Source organism: Sus scrofa, chromosome 4, assembly GCF_000003025.6.
Source record: "Sus scrofa isolate TJ Tabasco breed Duroc chromosome 4, Sscrofa11.1, whole genome shotgun sequence".
Classification (NCBI taxonomy): Eukaryota; Metazoa; Chordata; class Mammalia; order Artiodactyla; family Suidae; genus Sus; species Sus scrofa.
The window spans coordinates 87,249,456-87,266,464 of NC_010446.5; positions in this window are offsets into that span (position 1 = coordinate 87,249,456).

A 17,009-nucleotide genomic window follows, 5' to 3' on the forward strand; every position below is an offset into this window, starting at 1 on the left:
AGATATACTGTATATTAGTATAGTGTATCTATGCTAATACACATGGGAAACTTCCAACCACAGTCATTACTACACTCAGACTTATTGAGTATAAAACCAGGTCTTCCATAACCAGTTTGTACTGATCTTTAAGAATTTGGAGAAGATAATACCAGAACTAGATCAGATGTATATTATTTTCCTTAGAAGGCACAGGAAGCTTTCATTGGGTATGAAAAATGAAAGAAGAGACGCCAAGGCTGTGTGCCTCTGCTCATAGCAATCAGGTGACTCAGAATTGTTTCTACTTTGATTTTACATGAATTAACTAGTCTGCATCCTATAGTTTTTCCACAAAACAACCTATCAAAGAATTATAGTGGTACATCTTAAATCCAACTAAGAAACTGTCTAGTTCACTGCCCCCCCCCCCACAGATTTTACAGGAAAATAAGACAAAGTAAAGCAAGACAAAACAAAACAAATGGAAGCTTAGTAAGAGTAAGTTAATACTCAATGGTACACTACTAGTGGGAAAGCTGGGTCTAGAATCCAGGTGTCATAATTAAAAAAAAATAAATTCTCTGCATTTTTCACCTCTCTTATTTTGCCCTTAAATATGAAAAATACACTTTTTAGGTTATATCAACTACTGTAGCTGTGGAAGAATTATACTCCCACACATGTAGCAGTAGCAAGGGAAGGTGGAACTTCTGATATTTTCCAAACACTTTAAAGCACCAATTTTAACACCAAAGAGAAGACATTTCCCATTTAGCCTTTGTTTCATTTTTACCATTTGTTTTCCCCCAGTGCATAAGATAACAGAGCCTTAATAAGTATAAATGGTCTTAGGGACTCAAGGGTAAGGGAGTGGATAAAAGGAAACAGTACCAAATAAGTTCAGTTTATTCTTCATCATACAAAACACATTCCTTCAGACTTACTGTAGCCTTGTGCATACCACTGGACTAAAAATAGACCCAATGTTTTTTCCTGGAACATTGTTTGCTTTACTATTGTTAAATTCTCCAGGCAAAGCAGTTTTTCCCAAGAAACTACATTCGGAGATCACAAAAGCTGAGGTTCTCCTATGCTCACCCTCAGAAACCATCCTTCCCTCCCAGTCCTTCATAATATGAACATAAGCTTTGTCTTTTATTAGTGCAGCAAGTTTAGCAAGTCCACTCTCATGTCCCTGACTCTATCTTTTCATCTGGAAAATGAGAAAAATAATTATAACCTCTCTATTCACTGCTTAAATTACATGAACATATATAAAGGCATGTTATAAATTTTAAAATGTTATATAGTTGTCCAGGCCCCCTAATACATGTTTCTTCAGTATTATCTGTTATGATTTAATATTAGAGAGATGTCAGATAGATTTCTTTAAATGATCTCTTCATACTTTTGGCTTGTCCTGCTGGTTGTGACTGCTTATCCACTCTGCCCTGCTGTATTGTCCAGAAAATGTTTCCTGACTGGGTTTGCCAGTGAAACCGATGTCAATAATTTGTACAAAATCTATATAAAGCACAGAGTTGCCATTTTATAACCAATAAAGAAAAAAATGATTATAAATGGTGTGGACTTTATTTTAGATGTGTGAGTCTGTATGAATTTTTCCGGATGATCCTGATGAACAGATCCTGTTATGACTATTATGTGACATAGAGAAACCTGTCTGGAAATAATCAGATAATTAGAAAACTGTTTTAAAAGGAGTCTAACTAGTTTATGTATCGTGCACTTCTTTTTATGTAAATCAAACATACCATGAGCTCCTGAAAGTCGATGATAAGGCCTTATAAGTATTTCATCCTCGACAGAGACAATTAACAGCAAAAGTAATTTAGTGTCAATATAGTGTCACTGAGTCAATTTTCATCAGAGCCTGAAACTTAGACGGTTTTTAAAGTAATATAAGAAAGCTGTGGGTTGCAATTCCCGTTGTGGCATAGAGGAAATGAATCTGACCAGGAACCATGAGGTTGTGGGTCAATCCCTGGCCTCGATCAGTGGGCTAAGGATCCGGCGTTGCCGTGTGCTGTGGTGTAGGTCATAGCACAGCTGGAATCCTGCATTGCTGTGGCTGTGGTGTAGGCCCGCAGCCGTAGGTCTACCCCTAGCCTGGGAACTTCCATATGCCGCAAATACAGCCCTAAAAAAAAAAAAAAAAAGCTGTGGGTTGACAGAGTCTTCACTGAGAGTCATGTATAGCCAGGTATGGGTGGGGCCAATAGTGACAAAACAGTTAAATTAACCCAAGTGGGATGAAAACCACCAAAATCTTAGTATTTTAGAATTAGAGACCAAATAATAACAGTTCTTATTTATGTCATTAGCATTAACACTGTGACTTCTTGGAGGTGCCTGACTGACAGGAGAATAAAAAAAAGAAAGGAGCTAATATTTATAACAAACTTTGTGTTTCATGCTCTTTCAGAGTTCACAACCATCCAATGAGGTAGGAAAACTCATGGTTATGTTAATTTTACCTCTAAATATGACAGCTCATGTTTCAATGCTTTTAATACAGAACTTCAAAAAGCCTTTGTACCCATGAATTCCTTATTAATCACAAAATTGCAATGAGTTAGATGGAAATATCATGAACTTTATTTTACAGAATAATGAATTTGGGTACAAAACGATGGAAGAGGCTTGCTTTCAACAAGCCAATAATTAGATGCAGAGCCCAAGTTTATTATATAGCATACAGTCATCCAGTTATTAATTAGATGAATATTTGTTAATGACCTCCTATGAGCCAGGTTTCTGGAAGATGCTGGGAATTCAGTGATGCAAAAAGGAGATGGAGGAGTTACCACTGTGGCGCAATAGGATTGGTGGTGTCTCTGGAGCACTGGGATGCAGGTTCTATTCCTGGCCCTGCACAGGGAGTTAAAGTGTAGTTCACAACTGCAGCTTGGATCTGATCCCCTGCCTGGGAACTCCATATGCCGCAGGGCAGCCAAAAAGGAAAGAAAGAAAAAGAAAAAAGAGATGGGAATCCCTGCCTTAGGGAACGCAGATATAAGGGGGAGGAATCAGAACTAAAGCAGAAAAGGAGTAAGAACAGAATGTCTAAGTGTGTGTGTGTGTGTGTGTGTACTGGAATTTTAATTAGAATCACAGAGGAAGTCTCACTGATAAAAGCTATCTAAGTAAAAAAATTTCAAAGGGTAATGAGGAGGGAAACCAAGCAGATGTCTGGGGAAGGTTTTTCAGGAGAGGGAAATGCAAAGTCCCATACCCTGAGGTTCAAGCATCCCTGTTCCTGTGGACAATACACAGCAAGGTTAGTGTGGCTAGAGCAGACCGAGTGAGGACAGAAGGGCTGAAAGCGCCATCAGAAAGGTAGCAGCCGCTGGACCTGGGGATGGAGGAAAGATCTGTGTGTCTCAAGAAGACTCAAAGGCTGTTACCCCAACTTTGACTTTTATTCATTATGACAGGAAGTTATCATGATGTTTTTAGCAGAGACGTGACCATACTCTGACCTAGCTTTTAACACAACACAATCATTAAGAATAGAATGAAAGGAACACTAGACATATGTAGAATTGGTGCACATTTAGGAGACTAAATTGTTAATTCACATGAGAGTTGCTGAGTGGCTGGTACCAGGCTGCTAGCAGTGGAGAGGGTGACAGTGGTATATTCTGGTTATCGCTTAAGACTATCACTATAGTCTTAAGTCACTATAGTAAGGGACTATCTTGTCACTCACATGGCTAAAATAACAAATGTTTATAATGATTTAAAAAAAAAAACAACAGAAAAACCTGAAGTGGGTAAGGAAAGCAAAACAACTTTTGGCCTTCAAGGGCAGTTATGGATTAAACAAGCAGTTTATTTAGTTTTCTTTCTTAGGACAATTAAGCACAAATACAATAAAACTCTATTCTCAGCTGGACATGACAGCAATCATCTTCAAAGACTCACACATCACGTAAAACAGCACCATTTGTAATCATTTTTCTATTGCTGAGTAGAGGAGAATAATTCTGCAATTTAGCTGTTCTTTGTTCACATGACTGACGTTAGTTTCACGGGCAAAGTCAAGTCACAGAATGTTCTGTGGCCAACATGTTGAGCATGTTAAAGGGTTGAGGTTCGTCTTAGAAACTATAGTAGATTCGTGAGACAGGCTGGCTCCTCAGAGGTCTGAGTCTGAGCCCTAGGTGCCCCTCCATGGAACCCGGAGTCACTAAGAAAAATTGATCAGGGCTCTCTCTTCAGAGGTATGGGTTACAGCTCCATGGGACTGTTCCTCTAAGCTGTTCATTTTAATTATTCCAGCCATTTATCCTTTTGCCCTCCAAGGGCTGGTAGTTACTTCAGTTTCTACCTCACTGATTTTATTTCCTTCTCTTTGTCTTTAAATATACCTTGGGAAAAGCTTTTATACTTATTTAACAATTTTTCATATTACAATCTTACTTTAAAAACTACTTGTGATTCTTACCTCCTAACTGACCCTCACTGAAGCACAAATTGAGATCAAGATTGTCCCCAGAAATAATTGCACAAGGATGGAATTTTGAGACTGGTTTAGTCATGTTCTTGGGCTTGAATTCAGTGCTGAGATTCTGGCCATGGTAAATAGGATGCTAGTAATTTATGGAATGCAATGATATCACACTTAGCCAAATTATTGCCTGTGATCGATTGTACCAATGCACTGAGGCACCTGAGCAAGTGCCTCAGGGTACCAAATGCCTTCTACACATCTGAAAAGTCCCATGTAAAGTTAAATGTTCCAGGTAGTTGGGTCTGGACATCTTTGCGGGATGCATTATCTGGACTACACCAGAGCACAGCATTAATTCCATGGTTTTCAATACAATGGACCATGTGAAAACATCAGCTAGACTAAGTTTGAAAGTCACCATATGGAATGAAAAACATGAACTCCTTAAGATTCTCAAAGATATGAGAAGAGAAAAAGAGCAGCTGTTGCAGATTGAAGGAGACTGTTAAAACAAGATGATTAAATTAGACACCCAGACATCCCCCCCCTCCACACACACACAGAGAGGATTTTGTAACATAAAGAAAGAAGACATTGTTTGGTAGTTAATAAATTTTGAATGGGGTGTGTGTATTGGTTAGTGGTGTTACATTAAAAATGATTTCCTGATTAGAAGGGTGGTAAATTAGGTAAGTGTACTATTTTTTTTTTTTTTTGGCAGCACTCGGGCTTAAGAAAGTTCCCATGCTAGGGGTTGAATCAGAGGTATAGCTGCTGGGCTATGCCACAGCTATAAGCAACACCAGATCCGAGCCACGTCTGCAAACTATACCATAGCTCACAGCAATGCTGAATCCCCAACCCACTGAGCAAGACCAGGAATCGAAACTGCATCCTCACAGATGCTAGTTAGATTTGTTTCTGCTGAGCCACGATGTGAACTCCGAAGTGTACTTATTTTGAGTGGTCTCACATTTAAGTATTTACATTGGTGGGGAAATTATAAAGAAAAGGGATATGTATGAGTGTGTGTGTGTGTGTGTGTGTGTGTGTGTGCGCGCGCGTAGAGGGAGAGAATGGGTGGGAGGCAAATGTCAAAAATTAGCAATTAGTGAACCTGGGTGAAAAAAATATGGGAGTTCTTTTATTATCATTGCAAATTTGTAGGCTTGAAACTATTTCAAAATAAAAATATATGAGGGCAAAACCACCTATAATTACCAATATCGGTAATAAAAAAGACGTTATCCCCAAGGATCCTATGAATATCAAGAAGATAAAAAGAGGATCTCAGGAAAATTTGATACCAAGTGTATTTGAGAATTTTGTTAAAATACTTTCCAAAAAGGCAATTAAAACACACAGATGAAGAAAGTAATCTGAAGAGTTTAATATCTACTAAAATATTAAATTTGTTATTCAAGATATTGCTGTAAAAAATACTACAAAATAGAAAATATTTGCAAATCATGTATATGATATATGAAGAACTCATACAACTCAATAGCAAAAACCAAAATAATTCAATTTTTAAAATAGGCAGAGGATCTGAATAGATAATTTTCCAAAGAAGACCTTGGGATAGACAACTGGTACATGAAAAAGTTTCTCTCCATCACTAACCATCAGAGAAATGAACATCAAAACTACAATAAGATGTCAACCTACATCTGTTAGAATTACTGTCATCAAAAAGACAAGATATAACATGTTGACCAGGATGTGGAGAAAAAGGGAACCCTGTGCATGTTGGTGAAAATTTAAATTGGTACAGCTGCTATGGGAAACAGTACAGCAGTTCCTCAAAAAAATCAAAAAATAATACTACAATATGATCCAGCACGTCCATTCTGAGAATTTATATGAAAAAAACAAAAACACTAATTAGAAAAGATACATGCACCCCTATGTTCACTGCAGCATTATTTACAACAGCCAAGATAAGGAAGCAACCTAAATGTCTATCGATAGATGAATGTATAGAGAAAATGTGGTATAGAATGGAACATTATTCAGCAATAAAAAGAGGGAATTCCTATCATTTGGGACAACATGGATGGCCCCCAAGAGCATTATGCTAAGTGAAATAAATAAAAAAAACAAAAATATGCATATTCTCACTTACATATGAAATCTAAAAACATCGAACTCATAAAACAGAGAACAAACAGATTGATGGTTGCCACAGGTAGGGATGGGTGAAGGTGGTAAAAGGACAAACTTCCAGAGTTCCCTGGTGGTGCAGTGGGCTGGGGAGCCAGCATGTTCACCGCTGTGGCTCCAGCTGCCACTGTGGTACAGGTTCAATCCCTGCCCTGGAAACCTTGGCATGCCATGGGCACAGCCAAAACAAAAACAAAAACAAAAAATAGGAGTTTTCATCGTGGCTCAGCGGTTAGTGAACCTGACTAGCATCCATGAGGATGCTGGTTCGATCCCTGGCCTCACCTGGTGGGTTAAGGATCTGGCGTTGCCGTGAGCTGTGGTGTAAGTCACAGATACGGCTCAGATCCTGCGTTGCTCTGGCTCTGGCGTAGGCCAGTGGCTACAGCTCCGATTAGACCCCTAGCCTGGGAACCTCCACATGCCTCGGGTGCAGTCCCAAAAAAGCAAAAAGACCAGAACAAAAAAAAAACCCTTCCAATTATATGGTAAGTTCTGGGGATGTAATGTACAACATAGTGATTGTAGTTAATAATACTGCACTGTACATTTGAAACTTGCTAAGAAAACAGATCTTAAAAGTTTTCATCACAAGAGAAAAAAGATTAAAACTGGAGGAGAGGAAAACCCCAAACCTAGGTAACATAATGGGTTAATTCTTTCTGATGTTTAAGGAAGAAATAACACCATGTTTCAGAACATTTTCCCTAGAATAGAAAGAGGAACATTTTACAAGTCATTTTTAGAATCCAGCATAACCTTGTTGAAAAGGACACTCCCAAAATGGAAAATTATAGACTAATTTCTCTCATGAACATAGATGCAAAATCCTTTGGAAGAATTAGCAAATCAAATCCAGCAGTATTCAAAAATAGATATACATCATGACCAAGTGGTGTTAACCCAAATTTTCAAGGGTAGTTTAATTAAAAAAAATTAATCTATGTAATACATATTGACAAAAAGAGAGAGACATACGATCATTCAATAGATACAGAAAAAAACATTTAAAATGCAAAGAATTCCTACAAATCAATAAGATAAACAACCCAGTAGCATAACTGAACAATTTACAAAACAATATTTAGCTAATTTACATATATAAAGGTACTTCATTTGTCATCAAAGAAATGCAAATTAACATCTTAATAAAATACCTTAACATAATACCCACAAAACTCACAGATTAATTAAAATGATAAGGATAAACAATATCTAGTGTTGGTGAGAATGCTGAAATGAAAACCCTTATAAATTGCTGATGGGAGGGTAAATTGATGCGGACATTCTGGAAAACTGATGGTATCTACTAGAAACTAAATGTATACTCTATATATTTCAGCAATCCCACTCTTAGGTACATATATACAACTGAAATGAGTCTATATGTTCAGCAAAAGGTATGTTCATAGAAGCAGTATTCATAATAATAGCCCCAAATTGTAAACATCTCAAATGCTCATCACCACTGGAATGGAAAAATAAATTGTGGCATAGTCCCATAATTACAGTCATGGTTCTCAAGCGTTTTGGTTTCAGGACTTCTTTATAGTCTTAGAAATTATTGCAAAACCCAGGGAGCTTCTATTTATGTGGGTTATATCTATTAACATTTATCTTATTAGAACTTAAAACTGAGACATTTTTAAGAGTGGGAATACTCCAAGTACCATTACCTATCATGTAGCCTCATGAATCTCCACTATACACTCAATAGTGAAAAGGCAGTGAAAAGGCACAGGACATTTCAGTATGACTAGGAAAGTGACTGAGACCTTTCGGACACCCTGAAAAGATCCCAGGATCCCAGGAATCCCTACATCACACTTTGAGAACTTCTGAAGAAACAACAATGCAATTGAACAAATATGCGAAAATATGGATTCGTTTCCCAAATTTAATACAGAAGACTGACACAAGAGGTCATATTGTATGATGCCAGGAGCAGGTAAATTAACTCTGCTGTAAAAAGTGAGAATAGAGGAGTATGATTGGAAGGAAGCACAAGGCGGGCTGTGGAGTGCTTTCAAAACTCTGTTTCCTAATCTAGGCTCTGGGTGCATAGATGTGTTCAGTTTGAAAACCTATAGCTCTGTACCCTTGTAACACTTCTCTTTATACTTACTACACTTCAATAAAAAGTAGAACAAATAAACAAGAATATTATTTAAAAAACTGAGTGAGATGCTAATCTATTTACCTTTCTGTGGGGAAAATGGGGTAACTCAGGCTCTTTCCACCTCGGTGCCAGGTTGTTCTGGTGAGGAAGGACACAGCAACTAGTATATAATAATAGTTACACATGTGCATACACAGTAGAATAGGATGATGACAACCTCTTATGTCACATTTTGGCAAATTGCCGTCTTTATTTACTAAAATACTATATGAGTAGAAAAGGCGGACAGGACTTTCTGTGCTGCCACCCTTTGTGAAGCCAGTAAAGGGATGTCTGACCTACTTGTCGTGCCTTGGCTCTTCTTCAGGTTGCCCAAATCTGGATTGAACCTGCCTGGTCTCAAGAGACTACAGAATACCCTCATAGTCATAAATTTTGTTCAGATAGAGTCCTTGAGTCTGAGAATTCCAGGCTCCCAGCCACACACTTTTGACTTCTTTATATTTACTATACTTTAGCCCATCCCGCTGGCCTTTACAAGAATGACCTCAGTCTGAGGGATTATAAGCAATACTTTTGGATGTGGAAGCACCATCATAATCCACTTCTAGGTTCCCAGATGTTTCCCAGATGCATCTTCACAATAAATACCTTTGTCCCTTTTGTAAGGTAGAGAACACCTACTAGGTTACTAGGGAGTGGCCTGAAGCAAACTTTGTCTTTCACCACAATCCTATTCTTTTTTTTTTTTTTTTTTTTGTCTTTTTGTCTTTTTAGGCTGCACCTGCAGCATATGGAGGTTCCTAGGCTAGGGGTCCAATCCGAGCTGTAGCCTCCAGCCTACGCCACAGCCACAGCAACTCGGGATCTGAGTTGCCTCTGCGACCTACACCACAGCTCATGGCAGTGCCTGATCCTTAACCCATTGAGCAAGGCCAGGGATCAAACCTGCATCCTCATGGAGGCTAATCAGGTTTGTTAACTGCTGAGCCACAATGGGAACTCACACAATCCTATTCTTAAATTTCCCTTTTTCCCTCACTATTTTTATTACAGGCAATTTTTTCTTTCTTTCTTCTTCTTCTTTTTTCTTTTTTTATGCCGCAAATCCCTCTGGAACTTTGGTGATGCTTAGAGGCATAGGTTTACAGGAAAAATTGGATTGAAATGCCATCACATAAATATTCAAAACATATTTCTGATTAGTAGGTGTTTAATAATTCATGAAATTTAATTTTTAGGATATTCAAAATGAACTCAATATCTAGCAGTAAGTCTACTGAAATTTTGAAGTAGTCAATTAAATATATTTTGAGACATCTGTAATAACTATAATATGATATGAAAGAATCTGTGAGTTCCATGGATGACGAATGGAATCACATAGACCCCCCTGTGGGCTGGTTGGTTTGTTTGGTCTACACTTAAATGAAAGGAAGTGCTAATTTTCAGTTAGGTGTCACTGATAAGAAAGGTGTAATATTCTTCTCCATCCAAGTACCTATATGCTCTGAGTTTTATTAACAGAACCTCAAAGCACCTGAGATATAGGGAGACCAGATTGAGAACTCATGAGTCAGATTCATTTCTAACCAGTTTTACAAAGCTCCAAATTATCAGATTCTCAGTTCATCTGGTCTGCCATCTATAACTAAGTTACATTTCCAACCTCTCTTTTTCGATCAGCCACTTTTAGACTATATTTTCTCTATCTTGTACAGATTCTCAAAAATGGTCATCATAAACCAACATTATAAATGGTGGGTCCTGCACTACCTCACATCCCACCTCTTTTACCTCATTCCACTTTTTTAGAATCTGTTATTCACAGCACCATATTCTGTGTACCCATTTCTGTACCTGTTGGTTTGCATTACAAATAACACAAGCTCTGATTCATGCAGTTTAGGGGAATAAGAATTGATTACTCACACATAAGAAGTCTCAAACAATGGTAGAATTTAAGTTCAGGATTATTTTAATCCATAGCTCAACGACATCATCAAGTTTTCAGGTTCTCTGCACCTCTCCCAGCATAATCACCCAAAGTGGAGTAATCCCAGGAAAAAGATGTCTGGTAAAACAAAGAAAGAAACAAAAGTCAGAGTGAACAACTGTACTCAGGAAATGTTTCATAGAGCATTATCATTTTATAGATTCACAATACAATTAGCATACAGATATGCACAAATACTAGTCTTCAATAATGATTTTGTTTAATATTATAATTTATAGGAAAGAACATGTGGAAAGATAGTGATAGTGCTCTGTTCCAGTCCCCAAAGTTCTTCTCTCTGAAGTGAAACAAGTGTTGAGTGATGATGTTTTCCAGGGAGTATTCTACAGCAACAAGTGTTCCTTTATACAAAAAAGGCATAAGTGAAAAGGCATGAGTGGTTGTTGCTGTTTCACAGTGAAGATGGATTGAATCGTTGAGTCTTATTATCTGAAAAAGTTAGCAATATGTCAGTTTGCAGAAAAACTAATGCACATATATTTTGTACAGAAAAGCTGTATAGTGAAGATAATTAGCTAGACATTTTAGAAATACCACCCATCCTTAGGTAAACTGAAAATATAAATCTTAAGATCTTATGCAAGCTGTATAAGAAACTAAAAGAAAATACAACATTACACCAAGACAGGACCCTTCATCAAAGGACTAAAAACTCTGACTCATATAATTATTGGGGAAAAAAAGATGCCATAAACAAGTTTTGAAAATCAAATGATAAAGGCAAAATATAACTGAAATCCATGACAAGTACTGCCACCATATATAAAGAATATCTAAAAATTATAAATATAAATAACTAGATCTAGTTGAACAAATGACAAATAAATGCAAGCTTGGTTGAATCACTGTTCTTTGGGATTCACTGTGTACACTTCATAATTTATGAAAGTTAATGAACGTGAGTGTCAATAGAATAGGATCCAGCTGTTCAATTTATTCTTTAAATTTAAAACTTAAAATATCAGTGAATTTCCTTTTTAAGATAGGATTATTTGAGTGAAGTTGATTCTCAAGGTGTAAGGAGTACATTTCTCTCAATTTAAGATTTTTGCATGGTACCTAGCAGTGTATCTTACTCAGATGAGTGTTTGTTTGTATGTGTGTGTGTGTTTTCTTTTTGGTTTGTTTTTTAAACAACATACTTTTTATTCTAAAAATCTTGCCAGGTATACCTATCCCAGGTGAGTGCTTAATGACAATAATGTGGTCTGATAATGTACACACAATATATGAAATTGTACTCAGATTATTTTATGACAGCAAATATGACTGATTAGATCAGTATCGGTTTTTCAAGACTGTATATAAATTTTTAATTAATAGACTTTATTTTTTAGAGAAGTTTTATGTTCAGAGCAAAATTGACTGGAAAAGTAGAGAATTCTCTTCAGTGTGATACATTTGTTACAATCAGTGAATCAACAATGAAACAGTATCAACTAAAGTCCATAGTTTACATTAGATTTAATCTTTGTGCTGCACATTTTATAGGTCTTGACAAATGCATAATGACATATATTCATATATAGTTTCTCTGCCCTACAAATCCTGTGTGCTCTGCCTATTCATCCCTCTCTCCCAAACCCAACCCTCTGGCAACCACCAATACTTTTTACTGTCACTATAATTCTGCCATTTCCAGTATGTCCTACAGCTGAAATCATATAACTTATAGCCTTTTCAGATTGGCTTCTTTTTTGTTGTTTTGTTTTGTTTTCTTTTTATGACCACATCTGCAGCATATGGAAGTTCCTGGGTTAGGGGTCGAATGGGAGCTATAGCGACAGGTCTATGCCACACCCATGGCCACAGTGGATCCAAGCTGCATCTGTGACCTGCCCCAGTGCTTGCAGCAATACCAGATCCTTAGCCCACTGAGCGAGGCCAGGGATTGAATCTGTATCCTCATGGAGACTATGTAGTGTTCTTAATCTGCTGAGCCAAAATGGGAACTCCCAATTGGCTTCTTCTGTTTAGTAATATGCATTTAAGATTTCTTCTTATCTATTTTTGTGGTTTGATTGCTCATTTCTCTTTAGCACTGAGGAATATTCCACTGCCTTGATGTGTACCACATTTTATGTATTTATCCATTCACCTCCTAAAGGACATCTTGGTTGCCTAGAAGTTTTGGCAATTATGAATAAAGGTATATAAACATAAATATGCAGATTTTGGTGTGGATGGATGTTTTAAACTTAATTGGATACATATTTATTTTTATTTTATTGAGATTATTGTATCATATGGTAATAGACATCTAGTTCTGCAAGAAACTGCCAAAGTGTTCTCCAAAACAGTTTTACCTTTTTGCATTTCCACCAGCAAAGACATGGAGTCCTTGTTGCTTTACACCTTCACCAGCATTAGTTTTATCAGTGTTTTGGATTTTGGTCATTCTAATATGAGTACAGTTATATTTCACTGTAATATATTATGTGGATTATCTTTTCCTATACTTATTTCCCATCTATATATCCTCTTTAGTGAGGTGCCTGTTCATAAGTTTTGTCCATTTTTAAATTGGGTTGTTGTTTTTTTATTTTTGAATTTTAAGAGTTTTTTTTTTTTTGCATAGATTTTTGAGATTAAAAAATAGGGAGTTCCCATTGTGGCTCAGCAGGTTAAGAGCCTGACTAGTATATATGAAGATGTGGTTCAAGTCCTGGCCTCGTTCAGTGGGTTAAGGATCCTTCTTTGCCAGTGAGCTGTGGTGTAGGTTGCAGATGTAGCTCAGATCCAGCATTGCTATGGCTATGGCATAGGCTGGCAGCTGCAGCTCTGACTTGACTTCTAGCCTGAGAACTTCCATATGCTGCAGGTATGTCTCTAAAAAAAAGAAAATAATAGTAATGATAATAAAGCCAGATGAGATGAGTTCTATTTCCTGTCTGTTCTGTTTTTGCTTTGCAAGGAGTTTTCTTTGATGTGGAACTGAGACACCTGTTGTTAAGAAAGCATCACCCATATAGTTGGTAATGGGTGCAATGGTCCAAACAGTTCCAAGATATGGTATGTAAGCACTGAGCAATATTTCCATTTGAAGACACTGTCTCTAGCTCTGGCACTTAATCTAAATGGCCCATCTATCCCCAGATGAATTTGTGGACACAACCTGACTCCCACTCTAGCACAGTCAAAGCTCTAAGATGTCCTGGTGAACAGGATTAATTTAATTCTAAACACTATTCCTAGAGTTATTTGACAAGAAGCCCACTGACATCCTACAGAACCTGTGTTCCGCTGAACACACTTGGGAAATACTGGTGAAAAGAAGACATTAAACTCTGCCTTCTGTTTGCCTTACAAGTCTTTTCTGCCTTATGCTGAAATCTTTAATTAATCTAACAGTGGCCTTTCCTCAGTAAACTAGGAGATATATGTCAGCAAACCAGAACATAACATTTACAGTTTCATGTTTTTATAAGGATTCCATCTGCCCAGAACTCTTGCTATCCAGGCGACTAATCCCCAGCAACTTGAGTATTTTCCTTTTCCCCAGCTCATTTTTCATTTTTTTCTCTTGCTTATTCATTTTCTGTTAAAGTTTGCTGTTCTTTCCCTTGCCTAGTGGTTCTCTGGATTCTTGAGAACACATACTACCTACTTCATGAAGTGTTAAGTATGTTTTTGTCACTTAAATTGTCTTCCCCCCCTTTTTTTTAATACTTGTAGAACTTTAAGTAATTTGGGGGAAGGGGTAGGCATGCAGTAGAGACTCATTAAATCTTTAATTAATTAATTAGTCTTTTTAGGGCCACACCCTCGGCATATGGAAGTTCCCTGGCTAGGGGTTGAATCAGAGCTGTAGCTGCCATTCTGCACTACAATCACAGCAATGTCAGAACCAAGAAGCATCTGTGACCTATGCCACAGCTCATGGCAATGCTGGGTCCTTAACACATTGATCGAGGCCAGGGATTGAATCCACATCCTCATAGGTACTAGTCAGGTTCTTCACCTGCTGAGCCACAATGCGAACTCCTCATTAAAACTTTATTGACTCTAAGAACAAGGAAAGTTGACCTGATCTCTCCATTCTTGGTCATTTCAGAGAGAGAAGAGGAGCCAATATCTTATTTATTGCTAGCTAGTCCTATTGTAAATGCTGATATCCTCTCATCCCCATGACAATCCTGGCACTTACTAGTTCATAAATTGTTTGCAACTGTTTTTTCTCCAAAACATGTAAGATGTAAAAATAAATCTTTTTTGAAATTTTCTCGGAAATTGAGAGAACCAAGTTCTACTAGCACAAGTCTAAAATAGGAGATTTGGGAGTGGAAAAAACAAATGGAAAAAAAAAAATGGATGAACTGCCAAGCAGTTCTGTAAAAGTAAACAGCCTGGCATTTCTGTTTTAATGATTCTTTCATTTTCTTAAATTTATTTCTTTAATGAGACAGAGGTAAAAAAAAGAGCCAAATATTTGTTAATGTACACCATTCTGGACATTTCTAATTTTTTTTAGTGTATATGTAAATGTGTGTAGATGCCTCTAAAGTATTCAAACAAAGTGTTTCTATGATATTTAGGTTTTGTTGGAGACTAATATAATTCTGTTCTTGTATAAAGTTGTGAATAATAATCCAGAGAAAACCACTACTCGCAAAGACACGTGTACTCCAATGTTCATTGTGCACTATTTACAATAGCCAAAACATGGAAACAACCTAAATGTCCATTAACAGAGGAGTGGATCAAGAAGATGTGGTACGTATACACAATGGAATATTACTCAGCCATTAAAAAGAGTGAAATACCAGCATTTTTTGCAACATGGATGGACATAGAAACTATCATGCTAAGTGAAGTCAGCCATACAATGAGACACCAACATCAAAAGCTTTCACTGACATGTGGAATCTGAAAAAAGGACAGACTGAACTTCTTTGCAGAACAGATGCTGACTCACAGACATTGAAAAACTAATGGTCTCCGGAGGAGACAGTTTGGGGGGTGGGGAGATGTGCCTGGGCTGTGGGATGGAAATCCTGTGAAATCAGATTGTTATGATCACTATACAACTACAGATGTGATAAATTCATTTGAATAATAAAAAATTAAAAAAAATAAATAAAGTTGTGAATAATAATGGCTAACATTTAATGGGCCTTTATTATGTTCCAGGCATTATGTTATATTTAAGCTTCACAAGAACCCAATGAAGTGTGAACTGTACACACTTTAGTATTATAATATTAATTATAATATTAGTATTGTAATACTAATAGTATAGTTTTGGAGCCAGCAGTAGAGCCTGAACTCCTTAATCAACTCTGATATCCAGCCTACTAGGAAGAATACAGTTATTTCAGGAACTGCCTTGAATTCAATCTAAGCTTCCTGCCTTTCTGAGAATAAAGCTTTCTTTACAGGTTGAATTATCTGTCGTTTCTTACCTGAATTGTGTGTGGCCGTTTGAAGAACTGATTAGCTACACAGAGATCTCTGGACCGATATCCACCTGGCATGATTTCAGGGACATCTGATGAGAGTACAGTGTTCCCAACTAATTTAATAAAACTAAACTGGGTAAAATGATATTTATGATTTACTCCACCCACATTTCATTTGGACTTTGAAATGCTCATATACTATAGTAAAAGCAAGCTGTTTCCTCAAACCAGTTGTATGTTCTGAGCCTGGGGATTGCATAGGAAACAGTGGTATTATTGAAGAAGAACTGCAGATGAGATCGAGGTCAAACCCAGTGGTTTTTGTTAGAGAAATATTTTCCCTTGTTTTACTCCAGGTAAGAATTTGTTTTCATCGATCAGTGATGAAATGGGTGATCCTACCTCATTTTCTTGTAATATCATCACCAGACGTCTTCCTGCATGTCCACTAATACATGAACTATTTGGCAAGAAAATAAATCTTTCAAAAAATAGAGAGTGGGGTGAGTTCCCAGTGTGGCTCAGCAGTAATGAACCTGACTAGTATCCATAAGGTTGCGGGCTCGATTACTCATCCTAAGTAGTAGGTTAAAGATCTGGCATTGCCTTGAGCTGTGGTGTGGGTCACAGATGTGGCTTGGATCCTTCATTACTGTGGCTGTGAGGTAAGCCTGGGAACTTCCATAAGCCATGGGTGTGGCCCTTAAAAAAATAATTAGAGTGGATTTAAAATATAAATACTCTGAAATAGAAAACCTGTATTTGTACCTATATTAATGTATAAAAGACTGGTATTTATTCATACTGAAAATTGAATGGGGCTAGAATGGGTATTTAGGACTATTATGGAGA